This window comes from Lingula anatina, chromosome 9 (genome assembly GCF_051362555.1).
Source record: "Lingula anatina isolate TDL-2025a chromosome 9, LinAna3.0, whole genome shotgun sequence".
Taxonomy (NCBI): Eukaryota; Metazoa; Brachiopoda; class Lingulata; order Lingulida; family Lingulidae; genus Lingula; species Lingula anatina.
Genome location: NC_141775.1, coordinates 14,153 through 39,220, shown reverse-complemented (window position 1 = coordinate 39,220; position 25,068 = coordinate 14,153). Strand labels below are relative to the sequence as shown.

The 25,068-nt window shown below is 42.2% G+C and overlaps 1 long non-coding RNA gene across 1 annotated transcript; it reads right to left on the bottom strand.

Annotated features, from left to right (window-relative positions):
• Nucleotides 1-619: 619 nt before the first annotated feature.
• Nucleotides 620-24,294, bottom strand: LOC147759736 (uncharacterized). Its single transcript, XR_015331133.1, has 2 exons — nt 21,262-24,294; nt 620-1,981 (listed from the first exon to the last, which is right to left on the bottom strand). It is a non-coding gene; the product is annotated as an uncharacterized LOC147759736 (long non-coding RNA).
• Nucleotides 24,295-25,068: the final 774 nt, after the last annotated feature.

Below are 25,068 nucleotides of genomic sequence, written 5' to 3'. Positions count from 1 at the left end.
GATTAATGTGTACAATAGAATCAAAAGCATGATCAACATGGGCCACATAGTATGTTGATAAAAAAAACCCTGAAATAATCTGGTTTAATAATATGAACCCCAATAGTGACCCAAAATACCACCAGTTATTAATATTAACAGGAACTTTATAGTCCCAAACCCTTTTATTTAAAATAGAAAATAATCCGCGATGACGTAAAGGAATCATCAGGCTACCCCAGTTACAGAGTTCTCCTTGGCGTAAGCAAGGCACATCTTACAATGCTTCAGCCCGAGGCGGGTTGTAGAGAAGACCCCACGATGAGTCGAACACCGTAGCAAAGTTTTCAAAACACTGCCCCTCCGTAGGTATAGGGTCCACTTGCTATAAGTACCTGGTAAAAATAATACCAATTTCCCAAACACAGATGGAACACTTTAGTTAAGGTACCTTTTTTTATAGAGGAAAACCCCACACGAAAAAACCTCATATATATTTATTAGGTGATGTATTAATAAGGGGAGGGTGGAGGTAGCGTGGCCAAGGCTCCCCCCCTATAGTGTAGTCGTCATTAACCCCACCCGCCGCTATGCCGGACCCCCTGTTTGGAAGACAGGAATACTAAATATACTAATGAGGTTGTATAGTCTTGTTACAGGCACACGTTCCCGTACGCCTACCTTGTTACAACTTATCAGGGATCTCTCCCCGAGTGATGGGCGGTTAGTACACTTCCCGGTTGTATAGAATTCATAAGACCGTCCTAAGGATCTTATTACTTACAAGTCCTGCTTCCTGTGGCCATTTCAACCACATTTCGTTTGCTTGATATACGCTTTTAGTAGCTCAACCGTGGCCTCTGACATAAGGGACCTGTCGACTTGTCCTCATTCTTAAGACTCCTAAGAATCTTTAATTCTTGGAGGGAGCTGGTCAATCCTAGATGTGCCCCCTTTTCGTTAGGTTCACGCACACTGATCGCACTATAGGGCATCAAACCCCAAATAGTATATGCACTTGGAATCTTACGAAACAAGCATAATTTTTTGTTGGGTCGCATCATAAGCTTTAGACAGCGATATGACACCTGAGATGGGTAGTGTCTTTAAGGTGCCGCCATGGCCCGCCCACCACCAGTCAGAGTAAGGTGAAACGGGGGTCATCGGATTAAAGATCAAGCTCCCCATTATAACTTCAGAAAGCCGTCTACCCCTTCAACTTTCAGGCCTGGTAGTACCCGTAATTATACGGTAGCTTGCAATCTTTAATATCTCATATGTCAAGGTTCTTAGGAGACCCCTACCATTGGAGAAGTATGCATAATTCACGATTGGGATTAGCGGGGTCTCTAATCCCGGTTAACTCTCCAATTTTCACAGCTTCAACCATCAGAGTCTTAAGGCCCTCTTTATTCAACTACGGATTGCACCCCTTATTGAACATGACACTGCCGAAACTTTGCTTTCTTCTGCGTCTAAATGTCTCTTCTGCCGTCGAATTGAATCTAACCTGGCATGCGAGCATCCCCAGTTTCCAGTCAGGCATAAAATTCCGTCCTGGTCCCCTTTCAACCCGTAAGTCCCCGTGTGAATTTAACCGCGACTGCTGGCATTCGCCTTTGTCCCGGTGATCTAGCGTACATGCCAGCCAACTTTGGTTGCTATTTGAACCCCTCATGACTGGTGTGGTGGATTATCCTAGACGTCGTGATAGCCTTGATGCCGGATCCCGTAACGGTACAGAAACACTTATATGGGTTCTTGCCCCAGTTCCTCCGGACGTTGCACGTTTGTCTTGTTGTTTGTACTCACTGGAGCGCTAAAGCTTATCCATGCTAAATTCCTACAAAACTACCATGCCTTAAACCCTCTGACCGCTGGGCTTATACCAATTGGAAAGCGGGGGCGACTTTTCTTCATAGCCGCGGGTGGAGGTGCTATCCACATATTCGGGTTACAAGGCCAATGCTTCTTAAAGCTTCCACGGCAGGGTTATAAGTACCTGGTAAAAATAATACCAATTTCCCAAACACAGATGGAACACTTTAGTTAAGGTACCTTTTTTTTATAGAGGAAAACCCCACACGAAAAAACCTCATATATATTTATTAGGTGTTGTATTAATAAGGGGAGGGTGGAGGTAGCGTGGCCAAGGCTCCCCCCCTATAGAGTAGTTGTCATTAACCCCACCCGCCACTATAACGGACCCCCTGTTTGGAAGACAGGAATACTAAATATACTAGTGAGGTTGTAGAGAAGGTGGTAGTTATCCACTTACTTTCGGTTAAAAGCCGAACGCCATTTATTGGCTTCCTCTCCCCCAAGTAGTAAGAGGAGTACCAAAGTTACTCGGTAATTCCCGGGTGAAAGCCGGGCGTGATTTTTTCACCAACCCCCCAATCCAAACACAAAATAGAGCCTAGGCCAGCACCCACTCAAGGATACGTTCGGGTTATGAGTCCGATGGTCTTTTTAACCTAGCCAGCCAAATAAGTAATAAATAGGGGGTGGAAATTAACCACTCTCCGGAAGGAGCCTTACGTGCTTCCCCTATCCAAACATGGGCCAAACAAGTAACGAGACAAGTACCCGGTAAACATATACCAAATTTCCACTTACGTGGTGGAACACTTTAGCTTAAGCTAGGCTACCTTTTTTTATAGAGGAAACCCTACGAAAACCTCAACATACTACGAGAGGGTAGGGTTAGTGCAAGCACACCTCTCGGTCTTTATCGACAAAGGCTGCCTTCTTTAGCCTTAAAAAGGAAAGGGGGAGAATCGAACCCACCGACATAGTGCTTAGAAGGCACCCGCCAAAACCAAATCAATCCCCTGGAGGGGGAGGTCGAGAACCCCCCCCCCAAATTTCCGTTTCTTCTTATGGTTGGAAACATCTGGAATCCACCTTACGGGGGGCTCCGTCTTCAGGGCCTACCTCAATGGATCTTTATCACCCCGCCCCCCGTCGAGAGGGTGAGATCCATTGAGGTCATGGGCCAAACAAGTAACGAGACAAGTACCCGGTAAACATATACCAAATTTCCACTTACGTGGTGGAACACTTTAGCTTAAGCTAGGCTACCTTTTTTTATAGAGGAAACCCTACGAAAACCTCAACATACTACGAGAGGGTAGGGTTAGTGCAAGCACACCTCTCGGTCTTTATCGACAAAGGCTGCCTTCTTTAGCCTTAAAAAGGAAAGGGGGAGAATCGAACCCACCGACATAGTGCTTAGAAGGCACCCGCCAAAACCAAATCAATCCCCTGGAGGGGGAGGTCGAGAACCCCCCCCCCAAATTTCCGTTTCTTCTTATGGTTGGAAACATCTGGAATCCACCTTACGGGGGGCTCCGTCTTCAGGGCCTACCTCAATGGATCTTTATCACCCCGCCCCCCGTCGAGAGGGTGAGATCCATTGAGGTCATGGGCCAAACAAGTAACGAGACAAGTACCCGGTAAACATATACCAAATTTCCACTTACGTGGTGGGTAGGGTTAGTGCAAGCACACCTCTCGGTCTTTATCGACAAAGGCTGCCTTCTTTAGCCTTAAAAAGGAAAGGGGGAGAATCGAACCCACCGACATAGTGCTTAGAAGGCACCCGCCAAAACCAAATCAATCCCCTGGAGGGGGAGGTCGAGAACCCCCCCCCCCAAATTTCCGTTTCTTCTTATGGTTGGAAACATCTGGAATCCACCTTACGGGGGGCTCCGTCTTCAGGGCCTACCTCAATGGATCTTTATCACCCCGCCCCCCGTCGAGAGGGTGAGATCCATTGAGGTCATGGGCCAAACAAGTAACGAGACAAGTACCCGGTAAACATATACCAAATTTCCACTTACGTGGTGGAACACTTTAGCTTAAGCTAGGCTACCTTTTTTTATAGAGGAAACCCTACGAAAACCTCAACATAGTGCTTAGAAGGCACCCGCCAAAACCAAATCAATCCCCTGGAGGGGGAGGTCGAGAACCCCCCCCCCAAATTTCCGTTTCTTCTTATGTTTTGGGGGGTCAAACCCCCCCAAAACACCCCCCAACTGCCCATTTTGGGCCAATAACTTCACAAAAAAAACCCTAAAATAAAGCACCCCTTTTACAGGGGAAAGGGGGGCCATTCCCTCCCCCCTTTCCCCAAACACCCCTTTCTCCCCCTCCCTTGTCTTAACCTCAATCCATCTCTATATACTTAAGTCTAAGAGATTCAAGAGTTGGGAACAGATAGTTTGAGCAGGTTTGGAGTTGGTGAGTGCTCCCACCTACTCCTCTCCCTACTTTCCTCCCCTCTTCTCTTAGACAGTGGTAGAGATAGGCAGGTTAACATATTATTACTCAGAATCCTAGACAGGATCCTTCCTCCCCCCCCCCCCCCTCCCCCCCATAGGGAGGGCGGGGGGCCCCACTTTATTTTTTGCCGGAGTTTCCAACACAGAAAGTAAATTAGAAGAGGCCGTCACGCCACCCCCCCCCCGCGTTAGGGTGGCAGCCTAGCCTAATTTATTTTCTGTGTTTGGGTGGAAACTCCAAGATCCAAGGCCCAGAGTTAGGCCTCTGGAGACAATTTAAATACTAAATCTCCACTTGAATCCTATAGCAGTTTACTCAGAACCCTGAGACAGTTATCCAACTACTGGGAAAGGGTGGCAACAGGCCACTTATTCTGGGTGCAAACCCAGACGCCAGGTATTGGCTTCCTCTCCTTTTTATAGAGGAACCCTACGAAACCTCTTCAATAAACACAATTTATAATTTCACAAGAGATAGTGGTTAGGTGGGTAGGGTTGGTGCAAGCACCCCACCTTTGGTTAACAACATTCTAGGCGCCAGGTAAATTAATACCACTTTCCGGGTGCAAATCGGATTTCCTTACTTAGAATATGGCACCACAATCTATAAAGACCAAAAGATTTTAGACATCTCTTTTCGCAGTTTGGGATCCTTAAAATGATCCTTTGTCCAACCAGCACGCTTAAAGTCTGCCCCAGTTAGCGGACGCAAGGCTCCCTGGTGACTGGGAACTAACTTAAGAGCTCCTGACATGGTTCCCGCTAAACAAGCCAAAGTAATTAGGAGAAGTTTACGGTTTACTGGCCTAAATAGTGGTAAAAAATAACCATCAGGCCTAGCTAAAATAACAACCTCAAAAGATTCAAAATTATAATAACCATTAAAGATTAGGGGTGTTATACCTACAAAAAAAATAATAGGCACAACTTTGAGGTGGTGTCAGTCCCACCCACTAACTTTAGTTTGAGGTGCCGGATCTATGGCGAGAACATATACAAAAGCCACTAAAATCACACCCCCATAAATCAAAAATAAGATGGCCCCCACCCATGGGTGGACAATAGTAGAAACCAAACAAGAGGTAATAGCAAAAAAAAGAACTAAAGAGCAGGCTAGTTGTATAGGAGAACCACAAACGAGCATAAAAAAAGAACTAATTACTGTAGATAAACCTAATAATGCAATAGAAATTCTAACCATCGATTTAAGCCGCGGGGGGGAGTGTAACCCCCGTCTCTCGCGCCTAAAACGAGCATATTAACTCTACTACCGCAGCTTAGGCCCTAAATAGGATATAGATAGGGAAAAGTCTAACTACTGCAATTATTCGGATGTAATCACCTAACTCCCAAACTTGGGTTTCAATAGGAAAAGATAGGCTTACAGCCCACCTGTGAACAGTTAATGTAAAAACTAAATTAACATATAGGAGGGCTCTTATCGCCCTTCCTAGGATCAATAACAATCTAACTAAGTAATACCCTGAATCAATAATAGATAGGAGAGCAACCCATTTTAAGGTGAAGCCGGATAGAGGAGGAATGCCAGCCATAGATAGGAGAGCAAGACTTAAACACACCCGCACACCTTGTCTATAATAACCAAACCTTCTGAATTTTATTAAACCGTTTAACTCAAATATTGAATAGCAGGCAGTACAGATTGCTGCATAAATACCAAAATAGATTAATAGGGTTGTCTCATCAGTTAGGGTTAATATTACTATTCAGCCAGCATGACTCACAGATGACCATCCCATCAACACTCGAACCAGATTAGTCGTTACTCCTATTAAACCACCAATTCAAGCCCTGAGGGCACCAGAGAGGCAAACCAGCCATCAGTATTTTAAGAATAGGGGATTATTAACTATAATAAATAAAGGAGCAAACTTTTGTCAAACAGATACCATTAAACACCCACCCCACTCTAAAAATTGATACACTTTGGGAACCCAGGAAAAGAATGGAAATAGCCCTAGTTTTAAAAATAAACCCAATAGAATTATAATCGCCCAATAATGAGAATCAAAAGCCATTATAAAACAACAACCTGAAAAATAGACATTAGATCTCACTACTTGGATAATAAAGTAATTAATACAGCCTAGGACCGATAGCCATGGCTTATTGTGTTTAATCACAATAGGAAAAAAACACAATAATATAACCTCCATACCCACCCACCCTACGATTAAATCCCCACAAGATGCAGACATAAGGCTTCCAACCCTCATTAAAAAAAAAAAAAAATATGTATGAACAGTGTTTAATCTAAAAATCTATGTAGAGTGCCAGAATTCTGGTGGCCCAATGTAGAAGGGTGTGATCTTCACTAAACTCCACGTAAGATGCCTCTTATTGGAAAACAATAAACCAAATGTAGAAGGATAGTGTGAGTGGGAGAAACCCTTTCCACATGAGGGTTATCAACTGATCAAAGCGAATTCGAGGGAAGACTGCACGACAAAGTAGGATAAATAGCCTAACAAAGAAAGCCTTAGTAATAAAATACACTTCTCCAACTTGGGGATCAAAAAAGAATCACCCATCATTGAGATAAAGAGCTGTAGTAATAACCCTAAATAGAAGCATGTTAGAATACTCAGATATGAAAAATAGAGCAAAGTGGAGGCCTCTATACTCAACATTATAACCTGAAACCAACTCAGACTCAGCTTCAACCAGATCAAATGGTCTACGATTAGTTTCAGCCAAAATACAAACCAACCATATTCCAAAGAGTGGGGGGTATGCTAAGGCTATTCAAATTGTTTGATTGGGCCCAGTAACTGAAGAAAATTCTAAACTCTTCGAAAATAGGAGTGGGAAAACTAGCAACAACCCTAATACAACCTCGTAAGAAATGGCTTGAGCTAGGGCACGAACACTGGCTAATAGTGAGTATTTTCTGTTTGACGCTCAACCAGCAACCATAATAGGAACTGCTCTTAGCCTAACAAAACATAAAAATAGTAGAGCACTAATTTCGATAGTGTAAGTCCCCCAAAATGGGAAACACCTCCATGCCCCAAATGATAATCCTATTCTCACACTCGGACAAACAACATAAGCAAAATGATTTCTCTTAGATAGCCGGATTATATCTTTTATATATAATTTTATACCATCAGCTATGGGTTGTATAACCCCGCGAAACCCTACCACACCTGGAGACTGACGACCAGCTACTAATGATAGGATAGCCCGCTCGGCAAGCCTATAGAACCCGATAATAATTAAAAGATTGATCTGAAAGCTAAATAAATAAATATAAATTGGACCTAAAATTACAGGAATGATTCAAATTAGCAAATAGAGGGGTGCCAACCGTATTCAGCAACTCCCGTTTGACAGACAGGAATGATTTATTTCACCAACCCCCCCCCCTGTTTTAGCTATCCTGCTCCATAAACTTTATATAAGTCTTTGGAGTCACGATCTCCACCACAATTGGCATAGCGTGGTGGTTTACTCCACATAACTCTCGACAGTGGCCATAGGCCACTCCAACTGTTTTAGCCAAAATTGGGCTTCGATTGAGGCGCCCTGGTACCGCATCAACTGTAATCCCAAGGGCCGGAACACTCCATGAATGGATTACATCGTCGGACGCCACCAATAACTCACCTGGTATCCCTTGAGGGATTACAAACGGTAAATCTACGTCTATAAGATATATATCACCCTTAGATAGCACTGTTTCGTCATCTCTTCTCGATGGCTCATCTAGCAGTAGACCATATGAATCGTGCTCAAACCCGAAAAACTCTTTTTTTTCATTAACCAGAGCATATTGGTATGTTCAATATCATTGGTGGCCAGTAATAACACTATAAAAATAGGTAGGCTCCTTATGCTCAGCATTCGTGTATAACACAAAAAACCTTATTGAAGAAATTCACCAAATGAGCAGCGCCGGAACAGCTGTTCAAATAGCTTCCAACAGTTCATATTTTAGTCATTTTCGACAGTGGCCAACCAACATGCCTGATCAAATCGCTATAGTCATACTACAAACTACAATAGTCATCACAAAACAGTTAATGTTTATAATAGACTCATAAAGAAGTTTACTCATCCTTGAAGCCGAAGTAAAAGTTATTTGATAATACGTACCCCCCCATTGTGACATCTAAGACCCGGGAGGAGTCTACCTCCACCAACTAGGCCGAAACTAGTTATACTATTATACTACGGGTCCTAATTATTTTTTACATTACTCAAATAAAGTTCAGGAGGATGATGAAGATAGAGTGGGCAATAAACCTAACCACTGCAGGGCCATTCCTAGCCCTTTCAATAGGTCGTAAATGCCTAGGAGAGCTTCCATGTTGGGTTAATAAATACAGTCGGAGCCTATATGCACCAGTAAGAACACAAGAAATTCCAACCACAATAAAATTCACCCAATTGTACAAGCCTAAGCCTGTCATTAAACCCAACTCCCCAAGAAATCTAGGAAATGGGGGCACACCCATATTAGCCGAACAACCGATAAACATAAAGACAGATAATCAGGGACGAATATTTATCCACCCTCGATTAAAAATAAAACCACGTGACCCCGAATAGGTTGATATATAACCTACTAGACCAAATAATAGTGATGACACTAAGCCATGACTTAATATTATAATAAAAGCCCCCCCTCACCCCCAAATAGTATTTCTAAAAATACCAGCAACCACCAATCTTATGTGTCCAACAGAGGCATAGGCCACTATCTCCTTTATATCTAAAACCCGGAGGGCAATAAGGCCTGAGTAGGCCCTACCTCACACACCCATAGCAATAACCACTGAATTAATAATATGGTGCCCAGTTATATAGATGGGACATACCCGAAATAGCCCATAAGTACCAAGCTTTAATATAACTCCAGCTAAAATTATAGAACCAAAAGTGGGGGCCTCTACATGAGCCTTGGGTAGTCACAAATGAAATGGGTAGAGTGGTGATTTTACCAAAAAAGCTAAAATTATGGCCACCCACCATAAACTATCCATATAGCCGCTGAATGGGGTTTTCGTTAGAATTAGTATAGATGTCTCACATGTTTTATCTGCAAGGCACGCAAGACCCCACAATAGGGGTATTGAGGAAAATAGGGTGTAGACTACTATGTAGCCTGCTGCCACAAGACGAACTGCCTCCCTCCCCCAACGTAAGATAATATACACTATGGGTACTACTCTAAATTCAAAGCCACAATAAAAATACAAAAGCCTTGAGGTTGAAAATGTAAGGATTAGTGTTACTAATAATAACCCACACCTCTTAGTTATTTCACTACAAGATCTCTCCAGCCTTATAAGGATAGAAAGACCAATAACTAGGCACCTAAGACAAATTAAACACAGAGATAGGTAATCAAACCCCCAATCCAACCATAAAAGATTCCACCTAAGTGACGATGGGTAGATTAAAAAAAGAAAAAGAAAGAAAGAAAGAAACCTTAGATGTGCTAATCCTAGAGAATTTATCCTTGCGATTCAAGGGATAAGACCTCAACTCCAAAGACCAAAACTTTGTGTGCTAATTACACTAAACCGCACTAGCGACGAGGTATAAAGCTAAATGATGGGACTACAAGATATCACAAGCAACAATACAAAATCCCACAAATAACGATACAAATAATCACCCACAAGAAAAAAAGCTTAACTAATGGTAGGATCTCAGAAATAAAATAATCAATTCAACCTACCAACATCTCATAAAACTCAGGATCTTTCTTTAAGAACTTGGCCTTAAATTTCTCATAGGTTAAAATCTCTAGTTTTCAAAGCTCGTCTAATACCACCTTATGAGCTCCCATAATACCATACATCTCCCACCAACCAGAGTCACACCGCTCAAGAACATTTTTACTCTGTTCACCGACCCTCTCCTTAGCTTGATCTAAGAAGCAGTCCATGAATAGGTCAGGACCCTTAGTAGTAAATCGAGGCACTACTAATCCTAAAACAACCCCAAGTAGTATTCAAGCCGGTAGTAGGTTATAAGATCTATCAGCCTCGGGTAGTGCTGGCATATCGATTAGTGGATATGTAATATACGGAATGGCCAGTATACCACTTAGCAATAGCAAGATTGAGAAAGATCTTCACCATTTAGTTGATTTAATATGAACTGTTTGGTGTGTCCTATAAGCAGGATTTCCTACTACTAAAACCTTAACTAGGCGAACCCTATAAGCCACTGTTACGGCTAAACCTAGATAAAGTACAAGAAGAACCCCGCCCCCGAAGTGGCTCCCACTAGCCAACTGAGACAAGAGCATGTGCTTCCTAAAGTAGCAACCCATATAGGGCAACCCCATTAACCCAGCCAACCTGAAGTAAAAGGCCAACTGGACAAGGGGCAGTCTTTGGAGACGACCGCCTAAAAAACTAATATCTTGACAGTGGGATGAAGAATCAATAACAGTTCCAACACACACAAACAACATAGCTTTAACGATAGCATGTGATATTATATGAACAAAAGCCAAATCTTTTAGCCCAACTCCCAGGTAAAAGAATAGTAGTCCCAATTGACTTAAGGTCGACAAAGCTACAATCCGCTTAAGGTCAACCTCCCAGAGAGCTATCAACCCAGGTAAAAACATGGTAGCCCCCCCCACTCCAATAAGCAACCAAGACCAACTCCCTAAAATCCTGTAATTTCGGATTAAAATATACACACCAGCAGTAACCAAAGTTGAGGAGTGGACTAAGGCAGAAACCGGTGTGGGGGCTGCTATAGCAGCCGGTAATCATCTCCTAAACGGAATTTGGGCTCTTTTTGTTATAGCCCCTAAAGCTAATAACACAGCTCCGATTAGTGGTACCCCTATAGATCTCACCAACCTAGGCTCCACTGTTCCATAGGTCAGGAGACAAAAAGAGCAAAATACTAGGAGAAACACATCACCCACACGACTAGTTAAAGCCGTAAGCATGGCCCCTTTGGATGCCGCTCCAGATTTATAATACCTCACTAGGAGAAATGAGGATATGCCTAGCATATCCCAACCTAAGAAAAGACCAGGAAGGTGGGGTACAAAAATAAGAATTAGCATCCTTAAAATAAAAAACCCTAAGAGGCCATAGAATCGGGATCTATTTTTCTCACTTTTTATATAGTCAAAGGAAAATATTACAACCCTAAAGCTAATAAAACACACTAAGCAAGCAAAAAGGCTTCTTATTTTGTCAAACACTAAATCAAGATCCAAACCTATTGGCCCTAAATCACTGACTTGAAATGATGCCACATCCTTCCTATCCGTAGATAAGTAGTGAAAAGATATGGCTAAGAAAATAAAAAAAAGAATTAAAAGGCTAAATAATAGATTCAACTAGGTCTGGGTGAGACTATTACTCACATGAAAGGGTTTACAATCCTCCGCATTTTCTGCCACCAGACCACCTATTTCTTTGGTGCTGAATACTGATTATAATATACATTTAAGAGAATAAAAAATACATAAGCTTGAATAAAGCAAATGCAAATTTCAGCCGCAAAGCAAAGTATAGATAGGATAAACACCAAACCACCTTTCAATAGGCTAACTTTTGCTAACTTAGCAGAATATGCTAAAACTCTTTTATACATAATGTGTCCTGCTATAGCATTAACCCTAAACCGGGCTGATAGGGTAAGAGGGCGGATAATATGTCCCAAGATTTCTAAGCAGGCGAACGGAAGGGCTAAGAATCGTGGAATCGAAGAAGATAAGAACTCACTAGAAGAAAAAATCCGCCGATTTCAAAAACCCATAGTAATCAGCCTAGCCCAAAGAACTACTGCAAGGGGGAGTGTAATAACGATATGAGCCCTGTAAACTACTCCCAGTGGAGTTAACCTTAACAAGTTAATAAATAGCATGCAGAGAAAAATAGCAGACATAAAAGGAGCCAATCTTTTTCTACCTTTAGGAACATATAAAAGAGTTTGATCTATACTAAACTGATGAAGTGACTTGAAAGCCGACTGAAGTCTAGAAGACCAAAAACCCATAGGCTTTAGGAGAGGTAAACAAACAAAAATCATTACCATAGCTAAAATAAAACCAGATCACCCATCAAAAAAAAAACCGCTAAATAAAGAATGAGATTTTTGCCTTAAAACCAGATTAGATCACTCTAACTTATTAACCCACACAATTGGCGGACTGTTGCCGCAAACCAGATCATTATTTCTGGTACAGAGATTATTTCCAACTATCTAAGATTTTTTTTCTATCTCACTCTTAATCTTTTTAAAAAAATGGAAATACCCATCTCACCACTCATCAACCCTCTTCATTACATCTGGTCAATCGAGGGCACCCTTGAGGGCTTCAAAAAGAAGAGAAAAAAACAAAAAGAAAAAAAACAAAAAAACAGATAATCTTACCCCCCTTCAAACACCAGCCGCTCTTATAATGGGTAGTCTAGTCACTAATACCACCTCAACATCAAAGATAACAAATAAAACTCTAATCAGAAAAAAACGAAGAGAGAATGGTGTTCGTTGAGGGGTGAGTGGACGAAAACCACACTCATAGGGAGTTGACTGGTTTTCATTTTTAATATTTCCTGTAAACCCTCCCTCAGATTTTAAAAGGAATGCCACCAAATGATAAAATGAAACAGAGATGTAAAAGCCAGAGAATCATATCCCTGCCACTGGCCAAAATGGTATAAAAGCCAGGTATACTAAAATTCCGGGAATAAATAAGTATGGTGCATAAACAAAAGGAATCATATGTGGGGAGGTTTTAATAAAAACCACCTGGGTGGCTTCAACACCCCATTCTTTTTAAACTACCCCGCTCAAAAAATTATTCTTTATAAAAAATTGGAAAGAAAAAAAAACAGAATAAAGTAGACAGTGTTAGCCCCCTTCAAACATCAATCACATGTGGGGTGGGTTCCATAGCTACTAAATATACCTCAATGTCAAGTTGGATAAACAATATTGTGATTAGAATAAAGTGAACAAGTTTTGAAATCTTGTGCAGGGAGGTTTTTATAAAAACCACCTGGGTGGCTTCAACACCCCATTCTTTTTAAACTACCCCCGCTCAAAAAAATTAAATAAAAATAAAGTGGAAAATATCTTCTTTGCTAGGCCACCCCTCATAAATTGACATTTTTTTATCTCATACTTGTTTTGGGGTAATGTACATACCCCAATTACCTCACACATATACTGTAAGATAAGCTACAATCCAAACGATATCTACGAAATGCCAATATCATACAGCACATCGGAGAGATAGTATCTGAGATGGGGTATAATCTCCCTTAAGCATTAGAGCTAGACAATAAGTATTAAATATAGTTCCACCAATCACGTGTAGACCATGAAACCCTGTAATTACGAAAAAACAAGACCCATAAATACCATCTTGCATGGTAAAACCCGCCCTCTTATACTCATAGAGTTGGAGGCAAGTAAATAAAACACCTAAAAAGACTGTAGTTCCTATGGCACGTCATTCTGGGTAACGCCCTTTAACATGTTTTACAGCACGGTTAGCACTATACCCCGACCTAATCAAAATAATTACACCAACAAGGGGTAACGCAAATGGATCTAGGGGTATAATACCAACAATCGGTGGCCATATGCAGCCAAGCTCATCTGAGGGTACGAGTGCCCTATGGAAAAAGGCTCAAAACAAACCAACAAAGAAAAAAATCTCTGTCCATAAAAACAGGAAGAACGCAGTCTTCAAATTTTTAAGCTCTGGACCAGTTATTATTCCAACTAAGCACTCTAAGCTAAGGCTCTCCCACCATGCCCATAAGATCATAACTAACCTAATGAGTATGAGGAGAGTCCCACCCCACAATTCAGCCTTTCTAACCATACAATTAAAACCAAAAGCCATGTGAATAAATAACCTAACCAGTATAATTGACACGCACGCCGGCCAAGGTGATGGACCACACTCAGCTCAAGGGTATCGATGAGGAAGAACTTTTCTATTTTTGATATTAACTTTTTTAATCGATGACCCTACCTTGGGACTTGAACCCAATCTTTCGGGGGATGAGCCCGACGACCTATATAGTCTAGGTAGGGAGATAATAATTAAAACCCCCTAATGTGGAGCCACATTGGGCGATCACTTCCTGACCAGCGAATAAGCAAAACCAAGAGGACCAAACCTGTTGCAGCCTCTATGGCCCCAAAAGCGGCTATAATACCCAAAAACCAAAGAGCACCCTGCTTAAAAACCACACAATAGAGTGAAGCTCTTACATAGCCTATGGCCTCTAGGCCTAATAAAATTGACAAAAGATGGCCTTTCCGAGAAACTAATAAAAAGATATTAGACAAAAAAATTATAATCCAAACACACATTGTAAGAACTAAACTCCTAAGTTCAATCATTAGGGGGGGTGGTAATTAGCCACTTACTTCCGGTTAACAGCCGGATGCCATTCATTGGCTTCCCCCCCACCATCAGAGTTCAGAACCTATTCTGACTTCAAGTTCCCAAAACCTGCGTGCTTTATTACACTAAACTCCGTACGTACTAATCTTCTGATTCTACACGAGCACCAAACAACCCCAACGCTGGAGCAAACTTAATATTTTGTGGTTTGAACTCTTTAGAAACTCATCGCCATATAATAACAGTACAATAGTATGGCTTTTTCTCTTTGTGCTTAAAAATAACAAACTTAGGGAGCTGGCTATTGGTGTGAGAACCACATGGAAGAACTGTGTTTCCTTCGCCGGCCCCTGTTCCATAATACTCCGATTCTGAGCGAACAAAGAATGGGAAAATTAATGGTCGCTCGACTAGAAACACTTCTCAAATAGTTGCTAAAAACATACCCATAGCTAAAAACGAACAATAACCCCCTGCCCTAGCAATAGCCTGCCAAGCCGTATGCATATCAGGATAGTCCTGATAACGCCGTGGCATTCCTGTCAAGCCTAACCAATGTATAGGGAAAAATGTACAATTCACCCCAATAAAGGTTAAACAGAAGTGAGTAAGAGCCAAATCTTTTCGTGGTACTATGCCAGTTCAGAATGGGAATCAAAACCAGAAACCACCAAAGATAGCAAAGACCGCCCCTATAGAGAGAACATAATGGAAATGAGCTACAACATAATATGAATCATGGAGAAGAGTGCTAAGGGCAGCATTAGCCAGAATAACACCAGTCAAACCACCCACAGTAAACAGTAGAACAAAGCCTAAAGCCCAGAATGTAGATGGGTGGGTTGCCTTAAGGCGGTATATTCCACCATAGATAGTAGCAATCCAATTAAACACCTTAACCCCAGTAGGAACGGCAATTATTAGAGTTGCAGCTGTAAAATAGGCACGTGTATCAATATCCAACCCTGCTACAAACATATGATGTCCCCAAACTAAAAATCCTATCCAAGCAATCCCCATCCTTGCTCACCTCATCCCAATCTTCCCAAATACGTGAATTTTAGCCGAAGAACGAGATAAGATATGGGAGATTACACCAAAGGCTGGAAGAATTAAAATATACACTTCTGGGTGACCAAAAAACCAAAAAAGATGCTGCCAAAGAATAGGGTCACCCCCACCTTCAGGGTAATAGAACCTTGTGCTAAAATGACGATCTAGGATGAGAAGAGTTAGCCCTGCCGCCAATACTGGAACTGAAGTCACTAAAAGAATTGAAGTACCAAATAGTGTCCAGATTAATATCGGGTTTAGGTGTATGAAAAATAGAGCTCCCAACCGCATATTAAAAATAGTAACCAAAAAATTAATCCTTCCGGCAATAGAACTCATTCCGGCCATGTGGAGAGAAAATACCGCTAAATCAACCGGAATACCATCCATGAACTCAATCCTCCTTAAGGGGGGGTATATTGTCCAACCGCACCCTAAGCCACCACTCCTCATAAACGCCATTATCATTAAAAACAACGAACCGAGCTGTAATCACACCCTTAGATTATTAAGACGTGGTATAGCCAAGTCCTTAGTTTTTAGTATGAGTGGAATAAACCAATTTCCAAGACCTCCAATCCTAGTAGGTATAACAAAAAAAAAAATCATCATAAACGCATGTATACTTATAATCCTATGATAGGTATAACCCCCTAGTAGCCATTCCCCAGGGTGATTTAGTTCAACTCGCATACAATGACTTAAACTTAGGCCGAACAGACCAGATCAAAAACCCATATATAAATAAATAGTACCAATGTCTTTATGATTTACTGATATTAACCAACGACGAGCTCAAACTTTCAAACTAAACCAGGAGGGCTAATTTTAGCCCATAGGCGGGTCTTAAATCCACTGCATTAAATCTGCCACCCTGGCCACTCAACCTTAGAATTTTCTCAAAATTAGCGAAAGAGCATCAGCTCCGCCCCACGAGTCCTTGCGTACAATGTGGGACTTCCTCGCAGATAGAAGCCAACCTGCCTTACAACGGTCTGAACTCAGCTCACGTTGGGGATTAAAGGACGAACAGTCCCACTCGAACAGCTCCTGCTACCGTTCAGTTACCCGGAGCCAACATCGAGGTAATCTACCCGCACTTCAATGTGTCCTATTCATGCGACGATCTCTGTTATCCCTAGAGTAACCCTGCTCCTTTAGTCAAGTAATCCAGAAGATTATGGCTCGTTGACATGACTAGTAATTCTGAAGATTATACAAGTTTCATGTACTAAAACGTCATAGGACATGGTTCCCCCGACAAGAAGAGATTCTTATATATCACTGCATTCCCCAAGCAGAACTCTTATGAGATTTACTAATAGCGCCTACGACCATAGCTATAGGAGTAATTAACCAAGAGTAAAGACTTCATAGGGTCTTTTTGTCCCGCGCAACAATAAAGGCATGTTCACCTACAATTCAAATTTTATGTTTAATTCCGAGACAGTAGCCCCCTCATCTGGCCATTCTCTGGCCTCCAATTAAGAGGCTTGGTTGCGATACCTTAGGACGATTAAAGCCGCCGTTTACCACATGGGCACCGGGCAGACAGAACCAATTATATAATGCAACCGGCGGTGTCTTTGATAAACAGGTGGGAGGCAGATTTGCCGAGTTCCTTAGAATAAAGTTAGTATTTACTTAAATTTAAAAGATACAACATAGGGTATAAAATACCGTTTCTTATTATTTCCTGTTGTTTAATTCGTAATAATACTCATCTATCCAGTGTAATTCAAATACCTACAAGTCACTTATGGTTTAAAAATATATTAAGATTAGACGTACCAGACAGATTCCTGGATGCTTGAGTTAATCTTGTCAGAACTCCACTTCTACTTGCAGATTCCTAAAAACCCACACTCCTTAATCTACCGTGAGGTACTCTACCCCCATAATTGCCATAAAAGCCTTACCCTTAGGGCTAACAATACACATAAAGATGAACTATACAAGTCTATCTCTAGGATGCTTGCCCCACTTCGGTGGGTTTCTTTTAAAACCAGCTATCTTGAAGCGCGGCTAGCATGTAACAACTATCGCACACTCTAGACACCATCTTGCAACATAGAGGTCATGCGCTCCCCGCAGGTGCGTGATAGCTCGCTCCACTTCGGGAAAATAAATAGATGTGTTGTCTTGGGTAGCCATTATGCACAAGGTACTAAGCTTAAACTATGTTTTGCGAAAAAATAAAGCCCAAACTCTCACGATATTTTTGAACTATAGCTTAATCTCTTATTTGAGAGTAGTAAAAGAAACCAAGATTGCGTTCGGCAAATATCTACGAAATACAATTCCAAAATAATAAGCTAGGTGAATCACAGCCTAGGTGACATCCCACACTTCAAAGACCTAACCTTCAATAATTCCAGACCAATTAGAAGTAAAAAAAAAAAAAAAAATATATATATATACTAGCTCCCAGTGAGTGAATGCATCTCTATCTCTCTCCCACTCCTTTGAACACAGCAATTAAAACAATCTATACAATTAACATTAATGTTAATTGTATTCCCACTAATCTGAGGTCCCATAACAGAAGCACTATTATTGGCCTAGTGGTTACCATTGTAACCTTTGTAAAAATAAAATCAAACCAATGCATCGCCATGTCCGGCGTGAATAATAAATTACCTAGGATAGAATATGTCATTTCAGGCGCCAGATGGAGTCGAACCACCTCACCCACTGCATCAAAGCGGGGCCCCGCCAGTCGAGGATGGCACCAAGAGTGAGCGAGGGTGCTACTCGCACTTTAAGTTTTGGAAACTTACGGCCTAACTTGACCTACCACCCCTTAAAAATTTAAAACAAGTGGGGTAAAATAATACCACTTAAAGATTGGTGGATATGGCTAGTATTTGAGATGACCCCCTAATATGGAGCCTCTTTTTGTTCAAGCTACTTTCAAACAAACTCAGATGGGAAGCTCCACTTACCCTTCTTTACAGCCGCTTTTTGTTCAGCTCTCCACGATGGATGATCTTTATATGGGGCCCAAGTTCGCCAGTTTCCTCGGCGGTACTTATACACACCTTTCCGAATCACCTTTCGAGTTGGTTTCAGTTTGTTTAAGCTTAACCGATAGGGAACATTAATCCAAAAACTACCAATTCCTTCTACAATTCCAGCCCCATAAGGAACAAAATATGGATCTTTGTACCGCCGATGGTAACCTTCATGATAGACAACGCGAAATAACCCCGGTTGAACCTCATAAAGCTTTGATTGAAACCATCAAGCATCCTTTATCCGGGAAACATTTATTGGACAATAAGACCTTCTTGGTAGACAAACATAATCACCCGCCCCATACCAGTGGAAAACATGGCCTGATAAGTCATTATAGTCAAGTGTCTCCCAATAGAATGGAGTTAGTGGGGCGGGAATCACATCATCAGGAAACAACCAAACACTACATTTATCCTCATATGGAACACGGTTTTTCCACATAAAGCTCAGCTTGTATATATTAGGATAATAAGGTTTTAAGCTGTAGCGAGACCTATAATATTCAATAGTCGAATCATCATAGTAACCTTCCTTAAAGGCTACATAGTCACCCGCTAATGGACACAATGGATTTTTTTTTTCAAGTTGAATATGTGCATTTTTTGCTAAACGATCATTTTTTTTCTCCTCCTCAAGGTATTTAAGTTTTTCATCCATCGTCATAGGGGCCGGTGAGATTGTAACTCACGCCCTAAGTTTTGAAAACCTATGATCTAATTAACCTACAGCCCCAAGCCCCACTTCTAGCGCAGACGTGGGATGCGATGGTTTGAACCCACACGAGAAAAGTTGAACCGACTAGGCCAATTTTTCTTACAAAATTGGTTTTGCACAAAACACATATAAAATAAGCAAACAAAACCAAAAACTAAAAGTGAGCTAATAAATCATAGTAGGTTAGGACCAATAGAAGGCATATTTTGCAGGCCAAGGCGAACCTAAACGCAACTCATGTTTTGCAGACACGCATGATAATTTTTCACCACTCAGCCAAAAGTAATCGGGGGGGGAAATTAACCCCACCTATAAGGCCACAACTTATTATTCTATTTAAACTACCCCAATAAACTATAACAAGAAATCTTCAAAAGTTAAGACATACCTTGGATCAAAAAGATAATAACTACAAACAAGACAAGAAACAAAGAAGGTGATAGTTCAAAGCTTGTAGTAGTTATACTTATTGACACTAAATTTATTAGCCTTAATAGCCAGGTTTATTAAAAACACTGGATAAAACCCAAAATAAATAATAGTACCTTTAACAGTCTCATATCTGTATGGCCATGTCGCAGGCTGTCTCCCAATCCAAGTCATAAAGAGAAGATTAGTTACTCACCTAAAGAATAACATTTTGCCCACTGGACTAAACTGTGTACCACCTTGCCAATGGGTGAGGGGAGTTAGAGGTATTAAAGCCAAAGCTAAAATGGCTAAAATCATAAGAGCAACCCCCCCACCCTTAGTTGGCGCAGATCGTAAAATAGCATAAATTCATAGGAAATACCACTCAGGGGTAATGTGTTTAGGTGTTGTCATTGGGTCTGCCTTGATTCAATTCTCACAAGGCACAAATATCCAAGTATGAAAACACCTTAACTTAAGTAAATATAAGAAAGCAACCAGACAAAAAAACAAATCTGTACACGAGTATAGTGGATGGAATCTTCGCATCCCAACACCACTAGGGTCGTACAAACCAAGAGGGTTCCTTGACCCACTTTCATGGAGAAGCCCAACATGAATAATAACCACAATAACCATAATAAATGGCATAATAAAATGCAATCTGTAAAACCGAGTGAGGGTTGCCTGACCTACAGAATACCCACCCCAAATTCAGTCAACCAATCCTGGCCCTAAATATGGAATTGTCCTTAAAAGCCTTGTAATCACTACAGCAGCCCAATATGACATCTGACCCCAAGGTAAAACATACCCCAAAAAGGACGTAGCCATAAGTAAAACCATTAAAATAATCCCTGAATATCATACACCAGCCTGGCGGTAACAACCATAATAAATCCCCCGACCAATGTGAATATACATAAATAAAAAAAACAATGAGGCGCCATTAATATGGAAACCTCGCACAAGAGCCCCTATGTACACATCACGATTAATGTGTACAATAGAATCAAAAGCATGATCAACATGGGCCACATAGTATGTTGATAAAAAAAACCCTGAAATAATCTGGTTTAATAATATGAACCCCAATAGTGACCCAAAATACCACCAGTTATTAATATTAACAGGAACTTTATAGTCCCAAACCCTTTTATTTAAAATAGAAAATAATCCGCGATGACGTAAAGGAATCATCAGGCTACCCCAGTTACAGAGTTCTCCTTGGCGTAAGCAAGGCACATCTTACAATGCTTCAGCCCGAGGCGGGTTGTAGAGAAGACCCCACGATGAGTCGAACACCGTAGCAAAGTTTTCAAAACACTGCCCCTCCGTAGGTATAGGGTCCACTTGCTATAAGTACCTGGTAAAAATAATACCAATTTCCCAAACACAGATGGAACACTTTAGTTAAGGTACCTTTTTTTATAGAGGAAAACCCCACACGAAAAAACCTCATATATATTTATTAGGTGATGTATTAATAAGGGGAGGGTGGAGGTAGCGTGGCCAAGGCTCCCCCCCTATAGTGTAGTCGTCATTAACCCCACCCGCCGCTATGCCGGACCCCCTGTTTGGAAGACAGGAATACTAAATATACTAATGAGGTTGTATAGTCTTGTTACAGGCACACGTTCCCGTACGCCTACCTTGTTACAACTTATCAGGGATCTCTCCCCGAGTGATGGGCGGTTAGTACACTTCCCGGTTGTATAGAATTCATAAGACCGTCCTAAGGATCTTATTACTTACAAGTCCTGCTTCCTGTGGCCATTTCAACCACATTTCGTTTGCTTGATATACGCTTTTAGTAGCTCAACCGTGGCCTCTGACATAAGGGACCTGTCGACTTGTCCTCATTCTTAAGACTCCTAAGAATCTTTAATTCTTGGAGGGAGCTGGTCAATCCTAGATGTGCCCCCTTTTCGTTAGGTTCACGCACACTGATCGCACTATAGGGCATCAAACCCCAAATAGTATATGCACTTGGAATCTTACGAAACAAGCATAATTTTTTGTTGGGTCGCATCATAAGCTTTAGACAGCGATATGACACCTGAGATGGGTAGTGTCTTTAAGGTGCCGCCATGGCCCGCCCACCACCAGTCAGAGTAAGGTGAAACGGGGGTCATCGGATTAAAGATCAAGCTCCCCATTATAACTTCAGAAAGCCGTCTACCCCTTCAACTTTCAGGCCTGGTAGTACCCGTAATTATACGGTAGCTTGCAATCTTTAATATCTCATATGTCAAGGTTCTTAGGAGACCCCTACCATTGGAGAAGTATGCATAATTCACGATTGGGATTAGCGGGGTCTCTAATCCCGGTTAACTCTCCAATTTTCACAGCTTCAACCATCAGAGTCTTAAGGCCCTCTTTATTCAACTACGGATTGCACCCCTTATTGAACATGACACTGCCGAAACTTTGCTTTCTTCTGCGTCTAAATGTCTCTTCTGCCGTCGAATTGAATCTAACCTGGCATGCGAGCATCCCCAGTTTCCAGTCAGGCATAAAATTCCGTCCTGGTCCCCTTTCAACCCGTAAGTCCCCGTGTGAATTTAACCGCGACTGCTGGCATTCGCCTTTGTCCCGGTGATCTAGCGTACATGCCAGCCAACTTTGGTTGCTATTTGAACCCCTCATGACTGGTGTGGTGGATTATCCTAGACGTCGTGATAGCCTTGATGCCGGATCCCGTAACGGTACAGAAACACTTATATGGGTTCTTGCCCCAGTTCCTCCGGACGTTGCACGTTTGTCTTGTTGTTTGTACTCACTGGAGCGCTAAAGCTTATCCATGCTAAATTCCTACAAAACTACCATGCCTTAAACCCTCTGACCGCTGGGCTTATACCAATTGGAAAGCGGGGGCGACTTTTCTTCATAGCCGCGGGTGGAGGTGCTATCCACATATTCGGGTTACAAGGCCAATGCTTCTTAAAGCTTCCACGGCAGGGTTATAAGTACCTGGTAAAAATAATACCAATTTCCCAAACACAGATGGAACACTTTAGTTAAGGTACCTTTTTTTTATAGAGGAAAACCCCACACGAAAAAACCTCATATATATTTATTAGGTGTTGTATTAATAAGGGGAGGGTGGAGGTAGCGTGGCCAAGGCTCCCCCCCTATAGAGTAGTTGTCATTAACCCCACCCGCCACTATAACGGACCCCCTGTTTGGAAGACAGGAATACTAAATATACTAGTGAGGTTGTAGAGAAGGTGGTAGTTATCCACTTACTTTCGGTTAAAAGCCGAACGCCATTTATTGGCTTCCTCTCCCCCAAGTAGTAAGAGGAGTACCAAAGTTACTCGGTAATTCCCGGGTGAAAGCCGGGCGTGATTTTTTCACCAACCCCCCAATCCAAACACAAAATAGAGCCTAGGCCAGCACCCACTCAAGGATACGTTCGGGTTATGAGTCCGATGGTCTTTTTAACCTAGCCAGCCAAATAAGTAATAAATAGGGGGTGGAAATTAACCACTCTCCGGAAGGAGCCTTACGTGCTTCCCCTATCCAAACATGGGCCAAACAAGTAACGAGACAAGTACCCGGTAAACATATACCAAATTTCCACTTACGTGGTGGAACACTTTAGCTTAAGCTAGGCTACCTTTTTTTATAGAGGAAACCCTACGAAAACCTCAACATACTACGAGAGGGTAGGGTTAGTGCAAGCACACCTCTCGGTCTTTATCGACAAAGGCTGCCTTCTTTAGCCTTAAAAAGGAAAGGGGGAGAATCGAACCCACCGACATAGTGCTTAGAAGGCACCCGCCAAAACCAAATCAATCCCCTGGAGGGGGAGGTCGAGAACCCCCCCCCCAAATTTCCGTTTCTTCTTATGGTTGGAAACATCTGGAATCCACCTTACGGGGGGCTCCGTCTTCAGGGCCTACCTCAATGGATCTTTATCACCCCGCCCCCCGTCGAGAGGGTGAGATCCATTGAGGTCATGGGCCAAACAAGTAACGAGACAAGTACCCGGTAAACATATACCAAATTTCCACTTACGTGGTGGAACACTTTAGCTTAAGCTAGGCTACCTTTTTTTATAGAGGAAACCCTACGAAAACCTCAACATACTACGAGAGGGTAGGGTTAGTGCAAGCACACCTCTCGGTCTTTATCGACAAAGGCTGCCTTCTTTAGCCTTAAAAAGGAAAGGGGGAGAATCGAACCCACCGACATAGTGCTTAGAAGGCACCCGCCAAAACCAAATCAATCCCCTGGAGGGGGAGGTCGAGAACCCCCCCCCCAAATTTCCGTTTCTTCTTATGGTTGGAAACATCTGGAATCCACCTTACGGGGGGCTCCGTCTTCAGGGCCTACCTCAATGGATCTTTATCACCCCGCCCCCCGTCGAGAGGGTGAGATCCATTGAGGTCATGGGCCAAACAAGTAACGAGACAAGTACCCGGTAAACATATACCAAATTTCCACTTACGTGGTGGGTAGGGTTAGTGCAAGCACACCTCTCGGTCTTTATCGACAAAGGCTGCCTTCTTTAGCCTTAAAAAGGAAAGGGGGAGAATCGAACCCACCGACATAGTGCTTAGAAGGCACCCGCCAAAACCAAATCAATCCCCTGGAGGGGGAGGTCGAGAACCCCCCCCCCCAAATTTCCGTTTCTTCTTATGGTTGGAAACATCTGGAATCCACCTTACGGGGGGCTCCGTCTTCAGGGCCTACCTCAATGGATCTTTATCACCCCGCCCCCCGTCGAGAGGGTGAGATCCATTGAGGTCATGGGCCAAACAAGTAACGAGACAAGTACCCGGTAAACATATACCAAATTTCCACTTACGTGGTGGAACACTTTAGCTTAAGCTAGGCTACCTTTTTTTATAGAGGAAACCCTACGAAAACCTCAACATAGTGCTTAGAAGGCACCCGCCAAAACCAAATCAATCCCCTGGAGGGGGAGGTCGAGAACCCCCCCCCCAAATTTCCGTTTCTTCTTATGTTTTGGGGGGTCAAACCCCCCCAAAACACCCCCCAACTGCCCATTTTGGGCCAATAACTTCACAAAAAAAACCCTAAAATAAAGCACCCCTTTTACAGGGGAAAGGGGGGCCATTCCCTCCCCCCTTTCCCCAAACACCCCTTTCTCCCCCTCCCTTGTCTTAACCTCAATCCATCTCTATATACTTAAGTCTAAGAGATTCAAGAGTTGGGAACAGATAGTTTGAGCAGGTTTGGAGTTGGTGAGTGCTCCCA